The sequence below is a fragment of the Pinus tabuliformis genome, chromosome 9 (assembly GCF_031772625.1).
Source record: "Pinus tabuliformis cultivar Carrire ecotype Pingquan chromosome 9, CPIR1, whole genome shotgun sequence".
NCBI lineage: Eukaryota > Viridiplantae > Streptophyta > Pinopsida > Pinales > Pinaceae > Pinus > Pinus tabuliformis.
This window is the reverse complement of record NC_142307.1, coordinates 431,105,400-431,126,308: the sequence shown is the minus strand read 5'-3', so window position 1 is coordinate 431,126,308 and position 20,909 is coordinate 431,105,400. Positions and strand designations below refer to the sequence as shown.

At 37.7% G+C, this 20,909-nt stretch overlaps 1 pseudogene; it reads right to left on the bottom strand.

Annotated features, from left to right (window-relative positions):
- Positions 1-20,909, bottom strand: part of LOC149148999 (sucrose synthase 2 pseudogene) — a 63,918-nt pseudogene that overhangs the window by 6,248 nt on the left and 36,761 nt on the right.

Sequence of the window (20,909 nt, the reverse complement as noted above, 5' to 3'; positions counted from 1 at the left end):
GATGCTGACATGGCATATCAACTAAGAGAAAGAGCCCCTGCAACTCTAGCAGACATGAAAAACATAGCTGTTAGTGTAGAGGCAAATCTAATTGCCAAAAGAAACCGGGCGAGAACTGAAAGGAGAACTACTTTCAAAGAAGAACCCTCATCATTTGAGCAAAAGCTAGATGCAATCATCAAAGGAATGGATAGACTTGGAGACAGGGTAGAAACCATAGAAAGAAAATCATCATGGGAAGGCCAAACAAGCAATATTAGAAACCCAAATTTCAGAAAGAATCAAAATCCTAATGTTGGTAGGGCTGATCCTGACCAGCACGTTAGACCTCCTTTTCAAGAGAATTATGCTGAGGCTTCAACATCTAGTGAACCTAGTGAGGACCCTCACATCAACCCAATGGGTTTGGACAGTGAAAATCAAGTCTTTTTGACACAAGAAGACCAAGAGGTTTACAATGACAATCAATTCCACACTAAATCAGGAGAATCTTTCGACTTTAAAGAAGGATATGATGCAGCTGTGTATGAGGTGCACAAACAGTACAAACTAAGGAGTAGAACAATAGATGTACCTACTCCCCTCAAACCAAAGGATAATAAACAACCAAAAAAGATCAATGAAAATACTACTCTCCCCAAATCAGCTGACAGCTCAAACTCACTTGCCACAGAAGTAACTGTGGAGGACATTTCAGAGCAACAGTCCTCCCAAATTCACCCAGGTCTGTCCCATCCATAAAAAACAAAGACAGATACTCCCCTAGGAAACAAACAGGGCACTAGTTTCACTCAAAATGGACCTAACTATGAGCAAAAGACACCTGATAACTCAGCTGAAAAGGAAAAATCTGTTGCACTAAATGCCAAAATTCAAATGGAAAAACCTTTCAACTTGGAAACAGAAATAAGTGAGCTAAAAATATCAGTGCCTCTTTCAGAATTAGCCAAACATGACATATACAGACAGCAGATTAACAAATCACTCCAAGTATCAGACAACAAAGATGTTGTAAATGTCCTAGATGACCAACCAGAGTTGTTGTTCGGACCTGAGGTTAATGGAAAAACATAGAATGGAGGGGTGCCACCCTTTTATGTTAGTCTAAACATTCATGATAAGGTCCTACATAATGCAATGTTCGATTCTGGGGCCTCACACAACTTAATGCCCAAATCTGTGATGGAAAAACGGGACTTAGACATCACAAGACCTTACAAGGATCTATTCTCATTTGATTCAAGCCAAGTCAGGTGTTTAGGCCTGATTAAAGACTTATGTGTCTCCCTAGTTCAATATCCAACCAAAACTATCTTGATGGATGTAGTGGTAGCTGACATACCCCCTAAGTATGGCTTGCTTTTGTCCAGATCTTGGGGGGCCAAAATTCAAGGATCTCTGCAATTAGATATGTCCTATGCAACTATCTCAGTCTTTGGGCAGCCAAAGAGATTATACCGTGAGACTTTGATGAAATATGTGGTAAGCAGTCAAGACAAGCCTCAAAACTTCCCAATATACTCAATACACTCTAACATGGACTCGTTTATTCTCTACAATGCTGACATATGTCACAAAGCTTATTCTGAACTACTAATGACAGTAGAGACCGAGGAGTTAGATGAGCAATGTGTTTGCAAAGACCAAGGGACCATGGGCATAGCTGATAAGAAGAGTGAAGAACATGATGTGCCAAGTAACTTGCAAGAAACCAACCTACCCATGATCCAACTTCCTAGTGATCCCAATCTAAATCTTGATCATGGAACCTTATGTTATCTAGAATTTGATGGCTCTGTAAACAAGCTAGGAGCTGGGGCAGGAGTCTGGATCCATAATATGCACAATGACCAAGCTGAGGGCCATGCATACAGACTAAACTTTCGATGCACCAACAACATGGCTGAATATGAGGCCCTTCTGTTAGGGCTCAAACTTATAAAGAATCTAGGTGCATCTAAAGTTTCAATCTTAGGAGATTCAGACTTGGTCATACAATAGATGAAGGGGAATTTCACCACAAATGATCTGAGGTTGAAAGCATACAAGGGGGCAGCTATCCAAGTACTCCAGAGCTTCTCACAATCACAATTAACCAAAATTTCCAGAGAACTCAATCTACATGCTCACAGTTTGGCAACTTTTGCCAGCACTTGTAAGTTGCCTTTCAAAACCAATCATACATTTACTGCTGAAATCAAACACAGACCTTCAGTTCCAGATAACATCAAGAATTGGCAAGTCTTCGAGAATAATACACAAATAAATAACTTTCTCACTTTAAAGGAAGAATTTTCTGGTATGAACATTGACACTAGCACTAAAGATGACCAACCACAGTTATGCACAATTACACAGAAAATATCAGCTGAAACAACTGATTTAGTTTTGCATCCTACCACCTTTGACAAAGAAACTATACAGGAGCTGAAACAATCAGATCAAGAAGAAATGGTTGAAGCAGAAGATGAGGTAATTGACCTAAAGGACAATTTTCTGCCCATAGGTCTTACCCCTTTGGAAGATCTGTTTGATTCAAATGATATCTCAAGAAAACCAAAAATGCAGCCACTGAATGCTGAAATAGAAGATTGTAATATTGGGACCCCTGACAATCCCAAAATGGTCAAATTATCCAAAGCATTACCACCTGAGCAGAAACTGAAATACATTGAGTTATTTAGAGAGTTTCAAGATGTCTTTGACTGGAGCTATGAGGACCTTAAATCCTATGATACATCAGTCATCCAACACACTATCCCTCTAAAAGAAAATCAAAAGCCATTCAAACAGAAGCTTAGGAGAGTTAATCCAGTCATACTCCCTCTTATTGAAAAGGAGGTTAAACGTATGTATGAAGCTGGAATCATTGCCCCAATCAGATTCTCAGAGTGGATTTCAAACCTAGTGCATACTAGGAAAAAGACAGGGGAAATCCGGCTGTGTGTTGACTTAAGAAATTTGAACAAAGTATCTCTCAAAGACCATTACCCCTTACCAAAAATGGATCATATCTTGCAAAGGGTAGTGGGAGCTGCTAGGATCTCTTTACTAGATGGTTTCTCAGGATTCAATCAGATTCTAGTACATCTGGATGATCAAGACAAAACTGCCTTTACAACCCCTTGGGGAACATTTAAATATGTCAAAATGCCTTTTGGACTTAAAAATGCAGGGGCCACATTCCAAAGAGCAATGGATATTGCCTTTGCCAAGGAAATTCATGACTTCCTAGTGGTCTATCTTGATGATCTAACTACCTTTTCAAAATCAGATCAAGAACACTTAGAACACTTAAGGCAAGTTTTCACAATTTGTAGAAAGTATGGCATATCATTGAACCCAAAGAAGTCACTATTTGGGCTGGAAGAAGGCAAACTCCTGGGCCATATAATCTCCAAAGATGGTATTAGGATTGACCCGAACAGAATTCAAGCTATCCTACAAGTACCTCATCCAAGAAACATCAAAGAACTACAAAGCTTTTTAGGAAAGATCAACTCCTTGAGGAGATTCATTCCTAATTTGGCTGAACTCATTAGACTGCTAAACAATATGCTGAGAAAGGATTCCAAGGTCAAATGGACTATGGAAGCAAAACAAGCTTTTGAGGATATCAAAAGAGCATTGACAAACACACCGGTCCTCACAAGCCCTAGATTTGATCAAGATTTCCTTATTTTCTCTTTTGCTTCTGAGCATACTATTGCTGCTGTTCTGCTACAAAAAGATGACCAAGGCTGTGAAAAACCCATTGCATTTTTTAGTAGAGCCCTTAGGGATGCTCCTTTGAAATATCAGATCATGGAAAAACAAGCCTATGCATTGGTAAAAGCCATCAAGGAATTCATAATCTATATCCTTTACTCGCATATAATTGCCTATGTTCCTAATGCAGTGGTTAAATATATTCTAACCCAAGATGGAATTGAAGGCAAGAGGGGCAAATGGATTGCCAATATCTTGGAATATGACATTGAGATTAAACCTACCAAACTGATAAAAGGACAAGGCCTAGCTAAACTAATGACTGAAACCAATTTTCAAGCCCTTGACATTAATGAACTGGACAACGAACAAGAGATGGCGACTCCATAGATCAACCAAGCCTTTATGCAATCTCCCTGGTATACTGATATATGTTTTGTATTATTGAACCTGCAAGCTCCTCCAGGGTTGTCCAGAACCAAGAAAAGATTCTTAAAGATGAAAGCATCAAAGTTTTGTATTATTGACAATGTTTTGTTTTGGAGAAATCATGAAGGAATCTTACTCAATTGTTTAACAATAGAAGAAACTGACAATGTCCTCAAAGAATTTCATGCAGGTGACTGCGGAGGACACTTATACTGGAAATCTACAGTTGATAAAATCCTAAGGGCTGGATTTTATTGGCCTTCCCTGTTTGCTGATGTGAAGAAATTTGTAATTTCTTGCCACAAATGCCAAATTTTTGAGGGCAAGAGGAAACTGCTGCCTTTACCACTCAAACCAGTTTCAACTGAGAGACCATTCCAGCAATGGGCTTTAGACTTCATTGGTGAAATTCATCCTCCATCCTCTGGCCAGCATAGGTGGATTCTCACTGCCATAGATTATTTCACTAAATGGATAGAAGCCATCCCTTGCAGGCAAGCCAATGACTCCATTATCATACGATTCCTAGAAACCAACATCTTGTCCAGGTTTGGCTGTCCAGACAAAATCATTACAGACAATGCTGCAGCTTTCAAGTCCAAGAAAATGATCAATTTTTGTCACAAGTATCACATGACCCTAGGTCATTCCACTGCCTATTATCCTCAAGGTAATGGCCTAGCTGAATCTTCCAATAAAAGTCTCATCAACATCATCAAAAACGTTTTGGAAGAAAACAAAAAGAATTGGCATAAAAAGTTGGTAAATGCACTATGGGCTGATAGACTGACCACCAAGAGATCAATTGGCATGAGTCCATATGAACTGGTCTACGGGCTAGAAGCAAAGTTTCCTACATCTCTAGGAATTCCTGTGATTAAACTGCTGCAAGAAATACAAGCTGAGCCCAATGACATCCAAAGAAGAATTAATCAAACAATTCATTTACAACAAACAAGAGAAGAAGTCTATCAAAGAACTCAAGGTCTACAAGAAAAGCTTAAAAGAATATTTGACAAAAGAACAAAAGCTGAAGATTTCTTTATAGGAAATAAAGTGTTAAGATGGGATTCCAGAAGAGAGGACAAAGGCAAACATGGTAAGTTTGATTTTTTATGGAAGGGACCCTATGTTATCTATGCTATACAAGGAAACAACACCTATTTTCTAAGAAGTTTGGATGGATCAAACACTGAGGAAGGCCCAGTTAATGGGAGAATGCTCAAGCATTATTTTGACTCCCTTTGATCAAACACTAAACAAGCATATATTGTACATAAACATTTGTATTTTCCAGTATTTTCAATTACAACAGATAAATAAAGCACCAACTGCAGCATATTTTGAGGAGACCAGGATGCTACACTATGTTCTTTTTGAAAAAATCTTGATCCTAGCATTGGGACAGCAAGGAAAACACAGGGTAACTATCAAATCAGGAAGAGAGAGTCTGAGAAACAGGCAAAAAACAGATCTGAAAATTCACAGCAAATCAGCCTACTGGGCGCTGCCTGCAACTATTTAGGATCATAACCATTGGGCTCCAACAACAGAGAAATTCAGCCAGCAGCAAGGGAGCAGAAACTCAGGCAATCTGACCTGTTGTTCTTGGCTTTTCATCTGGAAAAGCCATCCCCAAGTGGAGCCACTGTTAGCCTCCTATACCAATAGGTTTTCATCTCTTATGATTGACAGTGGAAGTGCCAAAAATGCTCACCTTCCATGCCACTAAGGTTCCATTTTTGTGGAGAAAGCAGACAGTTAAAAAATGTAAAGAGGGTATGCCTTAAAAGAAAAATCAAAGGGCAAGAAAATGAATTGGTCAAAGAGAAAATAAAAGAAATGAACCCCAAACAAAGACCATGAAAGTGGCTAGTCCAAATTGCCACTACTACTTTGATGGGTGGCCCAACAGCTCAAGCTGGGCCTCACCATGTTTTAAATTGCATGTTGTAGACTAGAGAGGAAGTACCTGTTCAAACAGTTCAAGCTTGACAGATGACTAGGTGGATAGAGAAAGAAAGGAGCCCAACTTCTTAATCTAGGCCCTTGGAAGTCATAAGGGTAGACTTAGATAGGAGGGCAGCAAACAGAAAAAAGAATTATCAGGGTTTGCAAGGCTAAGTGCACCCATACAAAGGAAGAAAAAATGTTAGGCATAATAGGCAGGGTAGGCAGTTGGAGGTTGCAGAAGGCATCAGCAGGAGAAAGGCAGGAGAAATGGCCTATTTGGCAAAATACTAAACCAACACTAACTTCCCTCACCCCTTTCAAAAGATTCTTACTAACCTCCCCATGAGCACTGCAGGATCTGCCTGATCAGTCCTCCTTATATTCCTCATTTGTGAAAATTTGATGTCATAAATGACTTCTTTCTTTGAAAAGAAGCCACATTTCTTGTGTAAAAGTTCTTTTCATTTTGATCTACTTCCTAACTAAGTTGGATTCTTGAAAAGCTTAGTAACTATCACTTCCCATTCTCATTCCCCTCCAAGTACTAACTACTAACTCTATCTACACTAAATCCCCTATGTTCCCCTTTCCCTATTATTATAACACCATGGTGTATAAACCCCTAAACAATGTATAAATATCCCCCCTTCAGCATTATAGCTGAATAGTAGGTCTATGGGAGACATTAGTCCACCAGGGACTATAGTCAACCCTTGTTTTGGGAATTACTCTAACCCCTGGTTAGACTAATAGCCCACCCTTAACCCTCATCTATACCCCTTTTTCCGAAAAAAATCATAAATACCCATGCAAACCCTTTCCCCCCACTCAACCCTAAGTCTAACCATTTGTTGACCCCCCGACGGATTAATCCATACCCCAAAAAACCCACAAAACCCCCTAACCCAAAGTTCTAAGCCCGCATAATTTAAATGATTATTTTATTATTGGGCGGGTCCCCACCCAAAGTTGCACGCTGGGTCGGGGCGCCCGCCAGCCGTCCATCATCTGCTGGCCCCGATCCAACGGTGGGCGGTCTTTTTTGAATTTGAACGTGCCTCCCTTTAACGTCCGGGGAGAGGGCGGTTTTGACCCCCGTACAGGGGACGCGTGGCAGCCGGCGGGGGTGTTCGGATCCCCTCTCCCCGATACCGCCTTCTCCCAAAAGCGGTGCGGGGAGACCGCTTACCACTTTCCCCGATACCGCCCCTCTCATGGCGCGTCACCTCCACGTCATCATGACGTCACGTCACCGACCCCCGCCCCCGCGCCTCGTAGCCCTCCACGTAACCTTGCCACCCCACACCGCCCGCCACCGTGTCCCGTCACGCTGGCCTCCAGCTCAGCGCCCACGTCACCCTTCGTACCCCGGGCCCGCCATGACGTCATGCTGACGTCATCGGCGAAAAAGCGCCAATAACCCAGATTTTCCCAAATTTGTCATTAAAAGCACCCAAACAAGTCGTTTTATGTCATTTTCACGCGAAATAGACATAGCCGTTGTGAGCTTGTTCAATGCGAAATTGCCTCCAAACCGCCAAATTCAAAGCTGTAGACGCCACAAGTCATCAATTTAGCTGCATTGTGCACCCACTGTTCGACCCGAAGGTTTTCCACACCGTTCATCCAGGTATTCACCGCAATTCTCTTATTTTGCCCCTGTGCATGCCGTTTCTCTTCAAATTCTCCATTAAGCACCTGGTAATTCCCAAATTAAAGAAGGTCTCTTAGTAAACTCTAGACTAAACAACCTGCATTGCCCTCTGCTCCAAAAATTTGATGTTACAACAAAAATTCGCGGCCTTAAATTCACAAATTATCATCCAAATTGCCCGGCATTGTTCCCTTTTGCCAGGTACATATTGGAAAAACCGAATTTTACTAAGTTGTAATCCTACCCCCTCCTCTGCAATTCATCCTTATTGATTCACAATCCCTGTGAATTTACCCAAGCAGAGCAGAGGTAGTCCTGCATAGCCTGCCTATTCCATTTTGAAGAAAATTTCTAGCATTATCTGCCTTCAGTCTGTCACTTCAGCTTTAAAAAGCCTTGCAAGCTATTGCACTTACCTTGTTCAATTCAGAAACCACATAATGGCTGCTCCTGCACCCACAGCTCTCAGTGTTGCCCCCATAAATGCACCAAATAAAGACCTGGAGTCCTTGCCTCTTGCTGACAGAGATTTCCTCATCCAAGACTTTGTGGGTGATAGGAACCACTTGCAGACCTTCAGGGAATTGAGAGATGACTACTTAAACAACAATGACATATATGGGATATGGGAATCCAATCTCCCTTACTACTTCCTCCCCTTTGTCAACATTTTTCCAGAGATTATCCACCTTTGTGCTGAGAATTATGATGCCAGTCAAAGAGCTGTCAAGTCTCCATCTGGGAGCGTCCTCTTTCACATTAATGCTGATTCCATCAACCAGATGCTCAATTTCAAACAAACTCAGCTACTGTTCCTTTTCTCTATGAACTATCTGCTGGATACAGGTGCCAAGATGTCCACTACTGACATTTAGAAAATCACCCAGACATTTATGAGGCCTGACCGCCAGCCCACAGGGCCACCTCCCTATTTATATGTCCACTTTACTGATGTGGGCAAGCTCCTGTTGGACATGATTGCTTATGTCTTGGGGTTTAAAACCAGCGAGTTTGTTGATGAGACAGTGCTGGTGTTACTAGCTGCCTATAGCCCAGGCCAACCTCCTGCCTACAAATACAATTTTTCCAAGTTCATAGCCAACAGGATACATGAGCAGCTTTTTAAAGTAGACAGGGAGGGCATCTTCAAGTATTCATCTTATATCTACCACCTGTTCATGTACTATCAGTCCGAGGCTTTTCCATGCCACATCAAAAAGCTGGATTCTAAAGGAGAAAGAAGATCTGTTATCTTCTGGACATCTGTCTTCCATCAAGTGCAAAATTCACCATATTCATATTGTGAATTCATTGATCAATTTGTTTACCCAGTCTCTTGTTTGTTGATGAGGTCCCCTCCTCCCAGAGTGTCATTTGAAATACAGAAAATCTTGCAGCTCTCCAAGAATTTTAAAATAGGTGATTGGTACCTATACCAGGATCATACAGTCATCAGAATCTATGGCTGTGAGCTCTGTCCATACAGGCTCCCAAAATATGTGCCCATGAGACTGTTTGCCTTGGAGTATTATAGGCAGCTCATTCACTCTGACCTCACTCACTATCACAGCTCCAAAAAGAAAGCCCATCTCAAGTTCAAACACCACATGGGCCCCTTTATTATGAATAAGAAAGAGGGATGGCAGGATGCTAAACAAATCCTCAAAGACAAGTACAAGCTCTCAAAAAGCTTCTGGTGGGTCCCTTACGACCCTGAAGGCTTCATCACTGCTAGAAGAGTCAAGTACAGGCTACTAGGCTATGAGCATTGCAAATATCCACACATTGAACAGTATGCCAATCAGCAAGAATGGAAACCAGATACATTAATTGAAAAATTGACTGAAGAAGATATAATGCAAAAGAATGTCAAGGATTTGGAAAAGACTCTTGACTTAGATTCTGTGCAGCAGGTATCCTTCAAACGACCGCACCCAGTAGGAGAAGGGACCTCGGCCACAACAACTGCACCAACCACACAGGCACCTTCTACAGCAGCACCAAGTACAGATAAAGGCAAAGGAATAATGGGTGCTGAAGAGGAAGCACTAAAAGAACAGCCTGCCCCCTCAAGTGGGCAGCAACAAGAGCAGACCCCCCCCACCACAAACTGAGCCACCAGCAGCGCCAATATTGCATACTCCCGCACATGAGGAGAGGGGTAAGAAAAGAGACAGAGAAGAGTCCACTCCTGCTAGTGGATCCTCCCAGCAACCTGAGGCCAAGAGGCAAAGGGTTGACTCCCCAAAGATAGAAGAAATCAGTGAAGAAGTCCTTGACAGCCCAAGGAAAGATGGGGAAGGCAGCCAGCAAACAGGTACAAGCTCCTTTCAGCAGGAGCAGGGATCACAACTTGGTTTGGAGGTGTCATCCTCCACTCAGTAGAGCAAGAAGCCTACAAGCACTAAGGCTTCTTTCAAACAAATAAAGGCACAAAATGACTTGCTGAGAGTAGAAGTGTATAAACAGTTTCTAAATGCAACACCAACCGAGCAAGAAAGGCTGATGTCTGTATATGACCTTCAAGAGGAGAAAATGATCCTCAGTCACTTTAAACCTAAGGTGCCGCAGCCTAAATCAGCTGCAGATTTTGTAAGGACAAGGGTGGAGGTCATGGCAAAGGACATTCACCCCATGGACCAAATAGAACTCCACAAGCAAACTGGAGAAATGGTCTATGCCACCTTGGTGGACAGGGCAACCATGGCCCATGAATTAAAAGAACCACTGAAAAATACCAACATTCAGTTGGATTTTGAGAGAATGTCCTCCATGGCCAAGGAAAACAGAATAAAATCACTGGAGGACATCATCATCGACCTAGGACATGATCCTAAGGATCCAAAGGGCGTAAGGGCCCTCCTGAAGAAAAAAGAAGATGACCTTAATGCACTGAAGAAAAGGTTAAAGCTGCTGCCCACAGAGCACCCTCAAACATCAGAATTACAGAAGGAAAAGGAGGCCGATGAGAAACTGGATCTTATAATGCAGCTCAACCAGAAGGTCCTTGATTTGGAGAAGGAACTTGAAGGAGCACTACAAGATAAGCAGGGAGAATCCACATCCCAAGCTCCTCCAACTACTTCAACCACTGCAACAACAACAGAGGCAGCAGTAGCCCCTGTGACAACCACAGCCACAACAGAAGCAACAACAACAACAACAGCTCCAGAGTCCAGTACAAGCATGGAAGATTTGACTAAAGCTATTAAAGAAATGGAGCTCCAGGCTACTGAGATAAAGCAGGCCAAGGAAAAATTAGCAGAGCTAGAGGCCAAATATGATAAGTCAAAGATGACTGTGGCAGAGCAAGGTAGAGAAATAAAGGCCCTCAAAGAAAAGATAAAAGCCTTGGAGAAAGAGCTTAAGCTAGAAAGTGCTATGGCTGAAATAAAAAGAATTCTGTGGTCCAGAATTGACCAATCCATCACTAGACAATGGAAGTCAATTAAGAATGTGCATGAACAAATGGACTTAATTGGCCAAGCACAAATAGAGATTCAGAAGGCCAAAACAGTGCTGGGAAATAGGCCTGAGCAGGCCAATAGAATGATAGATTTTTTGAACAACCAGACTAAGGAGGAACTGGCAGCCATCAACATTGTCAACAGAACAGAGGTTGTCCTTACAGCTAAAAAGGTGCTGACTCTCAGGAATTTTTTACAAACCGTGGAGAGGAAATGCTATGAAATACAGGATGAGGTAGATGAGTACAAACTCAAAATGGGAGCACTACAACAAAAGGGATTGCCCAGCCTACTGAACAACACAGGAAGACTGCTCCCCCATGAGAAATATGCCACCAGAATGTCAAATTTTATTGAAAATCAAATCATTGCATCTGGCAGTACTTCTGAGGAAACAGGGCCTCCAATAGGGCAAAGCCTATATAATAAACTTGAAAATCTATTTTTCATTGAAAATGAGGTAAATCACCTTTTTGATATTCCTCCAAATTTTTATAGATATACAGAGGCAGATGAAACTTTAGTGAAGATTCAAAGACATCAAATGCCCAAGGAGGATTGGTGGCAGGCAATGCTTCAAATTTTGCCACAATAGCCTCAGTTGCTCGGTCATTGCCAACTCCAACTCAGCAAAAGTCAAACAGCAAAATAAAGACAGCATTTAAGGCAGCCGAAAGGTGACTCGGCATATAGACAACGACAGCAAGCCAAGAGATAAATACGCAATTTTTGGACAACATATCCTCAGCCGACTCCAACAGCCACAAAGTCAACAGTTTCTGACCATTTTGGACAGCTAAGGCACTGAAGAGTTACTACAACATTTACTTTCTCAGCTACCATGCTCCAGGAGTTGGCACGACATTAATGAAACATTTACTCATCAGTTAGATATTTTCTTATGTAAATTATGTATATATACCTCCCCTGGCAACGTATAAGGGGTTGGTGATTTTCATTCTAAGGAAAATGTATTGTATACTTTCAGATTATCTAATGGAAAAGGCTGGAAAAGCTCAGTGATTTCCTGAATGTTTGATGTCTTGGTGATGCTATGCGTGCTGTTGCAGAATTCGTGTGTTGTCTGATGGAACAATAAGTTTTCTCAATCTATGTTTTGTCTTCTTATGTTTATTTAAATCATATACATGTTTCACTAATCTAGCAATAGAGAAAAGGAATAGTACAGGAAATGTTTGGTTACACCTTGTGCTCAATCTCTATTGCTGAAAATGTTTTCTTCAGAATTGATCATGAACATGAATTCTTAATTGCTCATGTTTTCATTAATTCTATAAATATGAATGTTATGTAGAAATTCTTCATTGCTTCTAAATAATATTCTCACTGTTTCTCCATACCAGCTTGTTGAAAGATCCTTAATTGCCTTTCGTACCCTGGTTACATCACACTTAAATCACAGATTTAAAGAATTGTTTCTCAGACACTTATCTAGCTCTGTAGCATCACTATGGTAACAACACAGACATATTAAACTAATTTAGCATCACTGACTCCATGCCCAATGGCCTAGAACACCCTGGTAAGCACACACATACCTTGACTGAAGTCATCATCCAGCAAATTCCTAGACAAAACCTTGAGAATTATAACTAGCCTAAAATATTACACAAACAAAGTTAAATCACAAAGAGAGAGCCCTCTCTAGTCATAGGTAGGCTAGAACCTGTGACCAAAAGATTGGTTAGTGGTTACCTCGGCCGTATTCCCTTGGGAGTCAAAAGGGAACAACCTGAGTGATAACAGAGGATATGGGTAGAATTGCTAACGGATAAAAGAAGCGGGTAAAAGTTTCTGAATGAAAGCAGAATGTGGCAGAACGTTGAGAAATTCAAACATAGGTTGGATAAAGAGGACAATTGTGTTCTTAAAAGGTGCATATGAGTTGAATCCTAGAAGGAGCAGAGAAAAGTGCTTAAAAGAGGTTCTAGAGATAGAGAACCAAGTGCTTTTCAAAATACTGAGTACAGAGGGGAGCTTGGTGAGGTAAGTGGCAATAGGGAGGACTTGTTGTTGCAGAGGCTTTAATGTAGCTCATAGTGAGTGAGTGAGGAACTCATAGAGATGGAGAAGAAGATGACTACTGATAGTCATAGTAGAGGTTTTGAAGAAAACCATAGTAGAAGAAAAGTGAAGAAAGAGAATGCCAAGGTAAATGGAAAGAGGATGAGTCAAGAGGAAATTGACAAAGAGATTGCTGAGTTAAGAGAACACCTCAATGTATTGAGGATGATACTAGAGGAAAGCCAGAAACAAGGTTGGGTCTTGAAGAAAAAGCCAGTGAAGTGGCATAAGTTATAGAGAAGGCTATAGTAGAGGCAAGTGAAGAGCCTAGTGGAAGAACTCAAAGAAGCTGAGTTGGAAATGGAAGTTTCCACTTGTGAAGCAGAATAGGGTGAAGTTCTAGGAGAGGATCAATACTTGAAGATTGAAACTCAAGTTATACCAAAGGGTCACATGACTTTAAATTTGACAATTTGTGTATGTTTGCAGGTGAAACATGTGAAGAAGGAAAATTTGCTGATATTGACATAAAGGAGGAAGAAGACAAGCAAAATCTAAATTTTGTTCTAAATGAAGTAGAGAAGGATGTCAAGAAATCAAGTGAAGGACTTGATGAGATTGAGGAGAAGATCATTGAAATACTTTTGAGTCATGTAAAGGACTTGGAACAATAGGAGGAATTGGTGATTGAATCATCAAATGAGATCATGAGGTCTTGTGGTTTTACAACTGAAAAGTTGTGCATGAATGCAGGTATTATAGAAGATAAACCATTTTATGGAACTATCTTGAAAGAAGCTGAAATTTGCCAAGCAAAGTATGATGATTATTGTCTTTCAAATGGAGATATAGTTGAGTTATTACAGAGAAAGGAGTTCATAAATTCCTTGCTTAGTGGAAGAAACATCTTTAGTAGAGATGAGACAATTATGTCTTATGATAAGAAATTTTCTATTGTAAGAACAATGAGGAATTGATTTTCTTAAATGGACAAAGGGAGAGTGATGGACAGACATCTAAAACTATCATATAGATGGAGGATCAGAATTTTATTCTAATCAAGATTGAAGAAGTAGTGTCAACAAGAAGTTATACTTGTGACAAAGAAGAAGATAGTGAGGATTGTATAGAGCTTTTAGGAGAAATTTCAAGTGAGATGGAAAATTTATGGCATGAGTTAAATCTTTTGGAGAAAAGGATAAAAACTAAAAAGTAAGTGTTCAAGTTGTAAGATTAGAACTAAATGAGAATGAAAAAGTTCATTACAGTGGACAAGGATAAGAAGACATCATTGAAACAAATGGTGTGGAGGAGAGACTAGTTGACAATCTCGTGAATTCTGTTGAGAATTCAAAACAACATACTGATGTGTGTTGACAGAGGAGGAAGAATTAGAGCAGCAAGTTGAATTGTTGCCAAAGGAAGAAAAGTCACAGAAGCCTTATGATTTTTATTTTAAAAATTGTTTTATGATTATAGGTTTTGTTGCATACAAGGAGTAGAAATTAGATGTTGCAGAGGAATATATCTTCAAGGAAATTTAGGAAGCTTGGGTGGAAGCAATATCTACAGTAGTACCTGGAGAACTATCAAGAGTAATAATAGAAGCTGAAGTAGAAAAGGCTAAGGAAAGTAATTAGTAGTTTGAATATGAATGGACAATGTGCAGTGAGATGTAGAATGTGAAGGTTCCGAAGTTAGTGGACAACAACAACGACCTAAAGTAGAGAGGAAGAAATAATAGTAAATGGTAGAGTATGGACTAGCCAAAGGATATGTTGGAAATGGAGATTGAAGAACTATGGCAGTTGATGACGAAAAAATCCAGGTTGAGGAAAATGACAGTAGGAGGAGTCATCAATCAGAATTTGAAACTGATTGAAGAGGGGAAAATGAATAAGAAGAGGACAGATATCCAACAACAACAAAGGTGGAAGGCATTTGGGCAGTTACAAATTGATGTTTGGGACCTTGGAGGTTTTCTATCAACATATGAAGACACATGATCAGGAGATCATGAATGTTTTCTACCTTGGGAGTATGATGCAGGAGCATTCAACTCAAAAAAAATCATTGTATTTTAGTAGACATATGGGGGTCTTGTGTTTCCAAGGAACTTGGTTTTCCAAATGTCAAATTAATGTAATTATTTAGGCTTTTGAGTGATTTTAATGAAAATAGGAATTAATTAAGTATTGTGAGGCATATTGTAAATGTTCTCGAATGAAGGGGAACATGAGAGAATCAGGATAGTTAAGAGTTCATAGGGATTGATATCTTTGGAAATTAATTGTAGATCTTAAATTAGGAAGTAGTTCATGATTTATAGGATTGTGAGGATTCTTAGGTTTTAGTTGAAATTATTAAGGATCTGAACCAGAAATTGGTTATAGAATCCTTTTGTATAAATGTAAGCCTAAAAGGCATAGTCAAGTTAGATAGTTAGTTGATTAACTGGTTAGAGGTTGTGAGGTAGAGGTTTGATTGTAAGCCTACAGGCAAATTGTGAAACAGAGGCCACTGATTAGAATATCATGGCAAAGAGAGAGAGAGAGAGATACTCTTATGTAAATATTTATTTATCAATACAAAGAATTCGATTCTGAATTGTGTGGTCTGTATTGATTAATGGAGTTATGAATTGTGTTTGAATTAGAAGTTTCTGCATAGTATATGTATGTAGGTGAAGTTCAAGAAGAACACAAAGAAGAAGGGGAGTATGTAGGATTGGGGTTTGATCGATGAATCCGATAAAAGGATCAAGGTGAAGTTCAAGGGTGACAGTGAATAAGAATATGTGGAGTTAAGCTCGAGAGGGAGTTGTGTTATAGAACAACCAAAAAAGGAAACCTTGAAGTAAGCTGAAAGGAACTTTGCGAAACCACGAAAAGGCGAAGAAAGTAAAGGCACGAAGGAAGGAAGTAAATGTGCATAGGAGTTGTCCAATCGTTTATATCAACAGATGTTAATGGCGTAACAAGAATTGAAGATGAATATATCTGGATCATCCACAGATCCGTTAGATCGATGGTGATCAACAACTGTAGGGGTAGGAAAGTACGGATTTCACTAATCGTGGCTAAAGTCCCTCACTCACTCCTAGCCGTCAATCTCATATCCAACCTTTTAGATCATAGTCAACTGCGGGGGTTAAGCTATTTTTAATCCATGTGCTAGTTGAAGACCTGCAAGCCATAAATTTAATGGCCTCTTATATCTAATGGATATTAGGTCGTAAAGTGATCAGACGTTAATCTCAAAACCGGACCCGAAATTTTATACATCAAGGATTTATATTCCTTTTCGACTCCGTAAGGGCAGTTAAACATCGCGCATGATTCCCGTGTGATATCATTGCTGACCATTGGATCAAGTGCACCTTGATCAAACAGTGGAGGATCACCAATTAGTTTCACATTGTAATATTTCATGAGTGAATCAACCTTGGCCTTAAGAAAATGCAATTTACGACGTGAGATGCTTAGAGGAGTTGTAAAGCTTCGTTGATCGGGTGTAACATCAACCGTCAGATTGGGTAGAAGATCAACAACAGAGATTGAAGTTGATAAAGCTTGGGAAAGAGTGGACCCAAGAAGTTTATTAACGCGGGTTAACTTTGTTTGAGTTCTGGAGGGTGCATGAGATATGACATGACAACCGTTGATCTAATGGAGTGAAATCAATGGTGGAGGCTGAATGTGATAAAGGTGAGCGTCAGAAAATATGCAAGGTTGTGGAATGGCGGAAAGAGCAATCATATATTGCAAATCGAGAGTTCGGAATGACATATTCTTAAGAGTCCTTTGAATCTCTGCGATTGCGATAAAGGATGAGTTGGCACATAAAGTTTGGGAATTTCTAACTTAAAACAAACTTTCTGCTGGAAAGGTTGACTAAACTTTAGACTAATGAATAGTCAAATAAACAGTTCCACATTAGATTTAATTAAGGGGCCTTAACCCTTTATTGGAGAAGGTTTTCACCACAGATTAGGTGATTAAGGCCCAGGACCAGTGACATGCAATTTTATTTGCATAATGTGGGTATTGTCGGCTTAGCCCGACATCAGATTCCTTCACCAGCTCATTAAGAGGCATGGTGTTGGGGAATTGGTTCGGGAGGATTTGGTCAATGAGTTCATCTTCATCAGATTTCCCCCTCCTATGAAAACATCTAGGGTACAAATTTGATGGGATTTGGTATGATACACTTCATCTTCCTCCTCCTCTTCCAACCATTGGGTTAAGTCATGCTCAAGGAATGGTTGAGTAGGAGGGTAAAATACCAATTGTTTGGACAAATGCCCATTCTTAATGGTCATGTTCCCAGCTCTGTAACTTATGTAAGCATCAACAGTGGCTAGCCATGGTTTTCCAAGGATGAGAGGATAGCCATTGAATTTGGTTTTGGTTTGGAGAACTAGGACGTTAGTAGGATACTCCCAAGAATCAAGAGAGACCATTACATCCCCAATAACTCGCTTACGAGCCAACAACATAAACTTTGAAAGGGGAACTGATACTGTTACCTGTTTCGTAGAGATAGCAAAAAAGTGACCCGATTTTGAAAAGGGGTGATGCAGAACACACATATTTTTTTAGAGAATGGTTTTTGGCACTTTAAATAACTGATACAATTACCCATTTTGTAGAAGTAGCAAAAAGCAACCCGATTTTGAAAAGTGGTGATGCAGAATACACTTCTTTCTTTTAAAAGTATATTTTTGACACTTTAAATTTTCTTATGTATCAAATATATATATATATATATGTTAGTGATTTTCATGCTGATTTTGAAGCATGTTGATGCAATGTGTTGATGTAGCATACATTGTTTTTTTAGAGGACTTATTTTTCACAATTTAAAATTTATTATGTCCAATTTTTTTTTTTGAAATCATGATTATTTAACAAATTTTCAAGTTGTTTTATTTTTCTTTTTTAAATGTTGATTAATTCATATATATATATATGTGTGTGTGTGTGTGTGTGTATATATGACTAAAAAAACATAAAAAATGATATATATATATATATATGTTTTTTAATCTCATAAACCATAAAAGAATTTGGAAAAAAAAAACATAATTAAAAAAAATCTAAAACTAAGTAAAAATAGAAAAATTTAAAAAAGAATTAACAAAAACTAGAAAAAAAATAAAAACTACATTAAAAAAATAGAAAATTAACAATATATATATATATATATATAAACTAGTAAAATTAAAATTAAAAACATTTAAAAAGACAAAAAAAAAACTCAAATTAAGAAAAAATAAAAAAATAAATATATATATTCAAATTAAGGAAAAAAAAAAAAAACATTTAAAGTTTAAAAAGAAATATGCATTTTTGATTTTTGAAAAAAAAAACTTTTTAATTTTTTATTAAGCTCCGTATTTTTATTTATAAACAAAAAAATAAAAAATTGAAAAAAAACATATATATGTTTGATCTAAAAAGAAAATAAACATTTAACTTTTTTTAATAAATGAATGTTTTTTATTTAAAATAAAGAAACAAAAAAACAAAAAATATGTGCATATTTTTATTTTTTTTTAAATAACAAACATTTAATTTTTGTTTTCTTTAAATGATTTTTTTTTTTAATTTAAACACTTCAAACTTAAAATATATATATATATATATATATTATATAGAGAAAAAAAATAAACTATAATTAATTTATACACACTTTTTTATTTTTTTAAATAAACTTAAAAAACATTTAAACAAAAAAAAATTATTTAAAAAAAATGTATAATTGATTCTACGTCCTCTGCCATGGGCTGCGCTACCACGGGCGGTCAGGCGGCGGTGGGGCAATTCCAACAGTCCCCTTCGCCCAGGGCCAACCCATCTCGGGCAGCCCCGCGACAGTAGCGCTCAATTTTTTTTTAATAGAAAAGCAATTGTTAAAAAATACAAGTTAAAATTTTATTTAAAAAAATAGGGTTAATAATTTATTTATTTTGTTGCAAATAAAAGATATTTGTTTTTAAAATTGTTCTAAAATTGTGTTTTTTAAATAAAATGTTTAAATGTTTTTTATTTTTTTTTAATAAAAGATATATATATTTTGTTTTAAATTTAAATGTTTTTCTATTTGAAAATACATATATATTTTTTACTTTTTAATTGATTTTTGGTTGATGTTTTTTTTTTTTTTTTTTTTTTATATATATTTATTTATTTGAGTATATTGTTTATTTTTAGGATTTTTTTTTTTTTTTTAATCTTACTTTTAGTAGTTTTTAATTTTATTTTTTTTTGTTTCTTTTGTTAGTTTTTAATTTTTTTTTAAATCCTGTTTGTTTTTAATTCTCATTTTTTATAGTTTTTTGTTAATGTTTTTTAAAAAAATTCTATTTTTACTTGCTTAATTTTATAGTTTATTTTAATTTTTTTTCCTTTTCCATATGTTTGTTTTTTTTTTGCCAAATTTTTTAATGGTTTACAAAATATTTTTTTTCCTTTCCATTTTTTTTTTTATAAGTCTGTTTTCTTACTATTTATTTCTATATAAATTTTAAGTTTTTAATTCTTTTCATTTATAGGTTAATTTTGTTTTCTTTTTAACATTTTTATGATTGATTTTTTTTTTCTTCTTTATGTTTGATTTTTTTTTGTCTTTTTTTTTTTATTCTATATATATTTGTTTTTGTTTTTGTTAACTTTATGTTTCATTTTGCTATTTTTTTAACCTTTTTTGTTTTGGTGTTTTTTCATTGTTTTAACTTTTTATCTAATTTTATGTTTTCATTATTCTTTTGAAATTTTAATGTTTTTCATAGTCATAATAAAATATTTTATGCTATTATTTCGAAATGTTGAAATTTTACCATTGAAAAAAAATGTTGTTCCAGCGTCAACACTTTTTGTTTTGAGAGTGTTCTTTGCACAAAATTTACCATTGAAAAAAAAATGTTATTCGAACATCAACACTTTTCGTTTTGAGGGTGTTCTTTGGACAATTTTTGCACAAAAAAATGGTTTTCACCGCCATTTTTAAAACATGTTGAAAATTTACCCTAGAAAAAAAGGTGTTATTCCAGCATCAACACTTTTCATTTTTTTCATTGGTTTTGATGTTTTTATGAGGGTTTTTTGGCTAGAGTTCTCATTTTGAGTTTATAGTTCCCGTTTCAAAGTTTACATTGTTAGCCACTATGGACCTATCTACAAGTTGTAGCATTGTGGCTGTCTTTCTCAAAGATCCTTGGCGGTTTAGTTTGAGCATGGTTTCCTTAGTTATCACATTTATGGTAGCCTGAACATCAATCAAGGTGTGACGGACAATGATTCCATCAATGCGCACATCTACCATAGGACTTCCAACGTCTAGATACTTTGGGCAAATCACTCTCCCCTGCATTAGATTAGATAATTGACTAATGACATTGATGGTAGGGGTGCCTTTATTTCTTCTCCTAGGATGTTTGAAGCATTTCTATTTTATAATCTTGTTGTAGATGGGAACATCCTTGATATCTTCAAGGAGCGATATTTTAACACACAAGTTTTTCAATTCTCCTAGAAGTTTAGTCTCTTCTGGGATATGCTAGTTAGGATGGATCAATATTTCAGGAAAAGGAGGTGGATTTAATTGGGGAACATTCTCTTCCTTTTCCTCTTCAAGCTCCCTAGGTGGAGATGGAGGTTGGTTATCTAGGA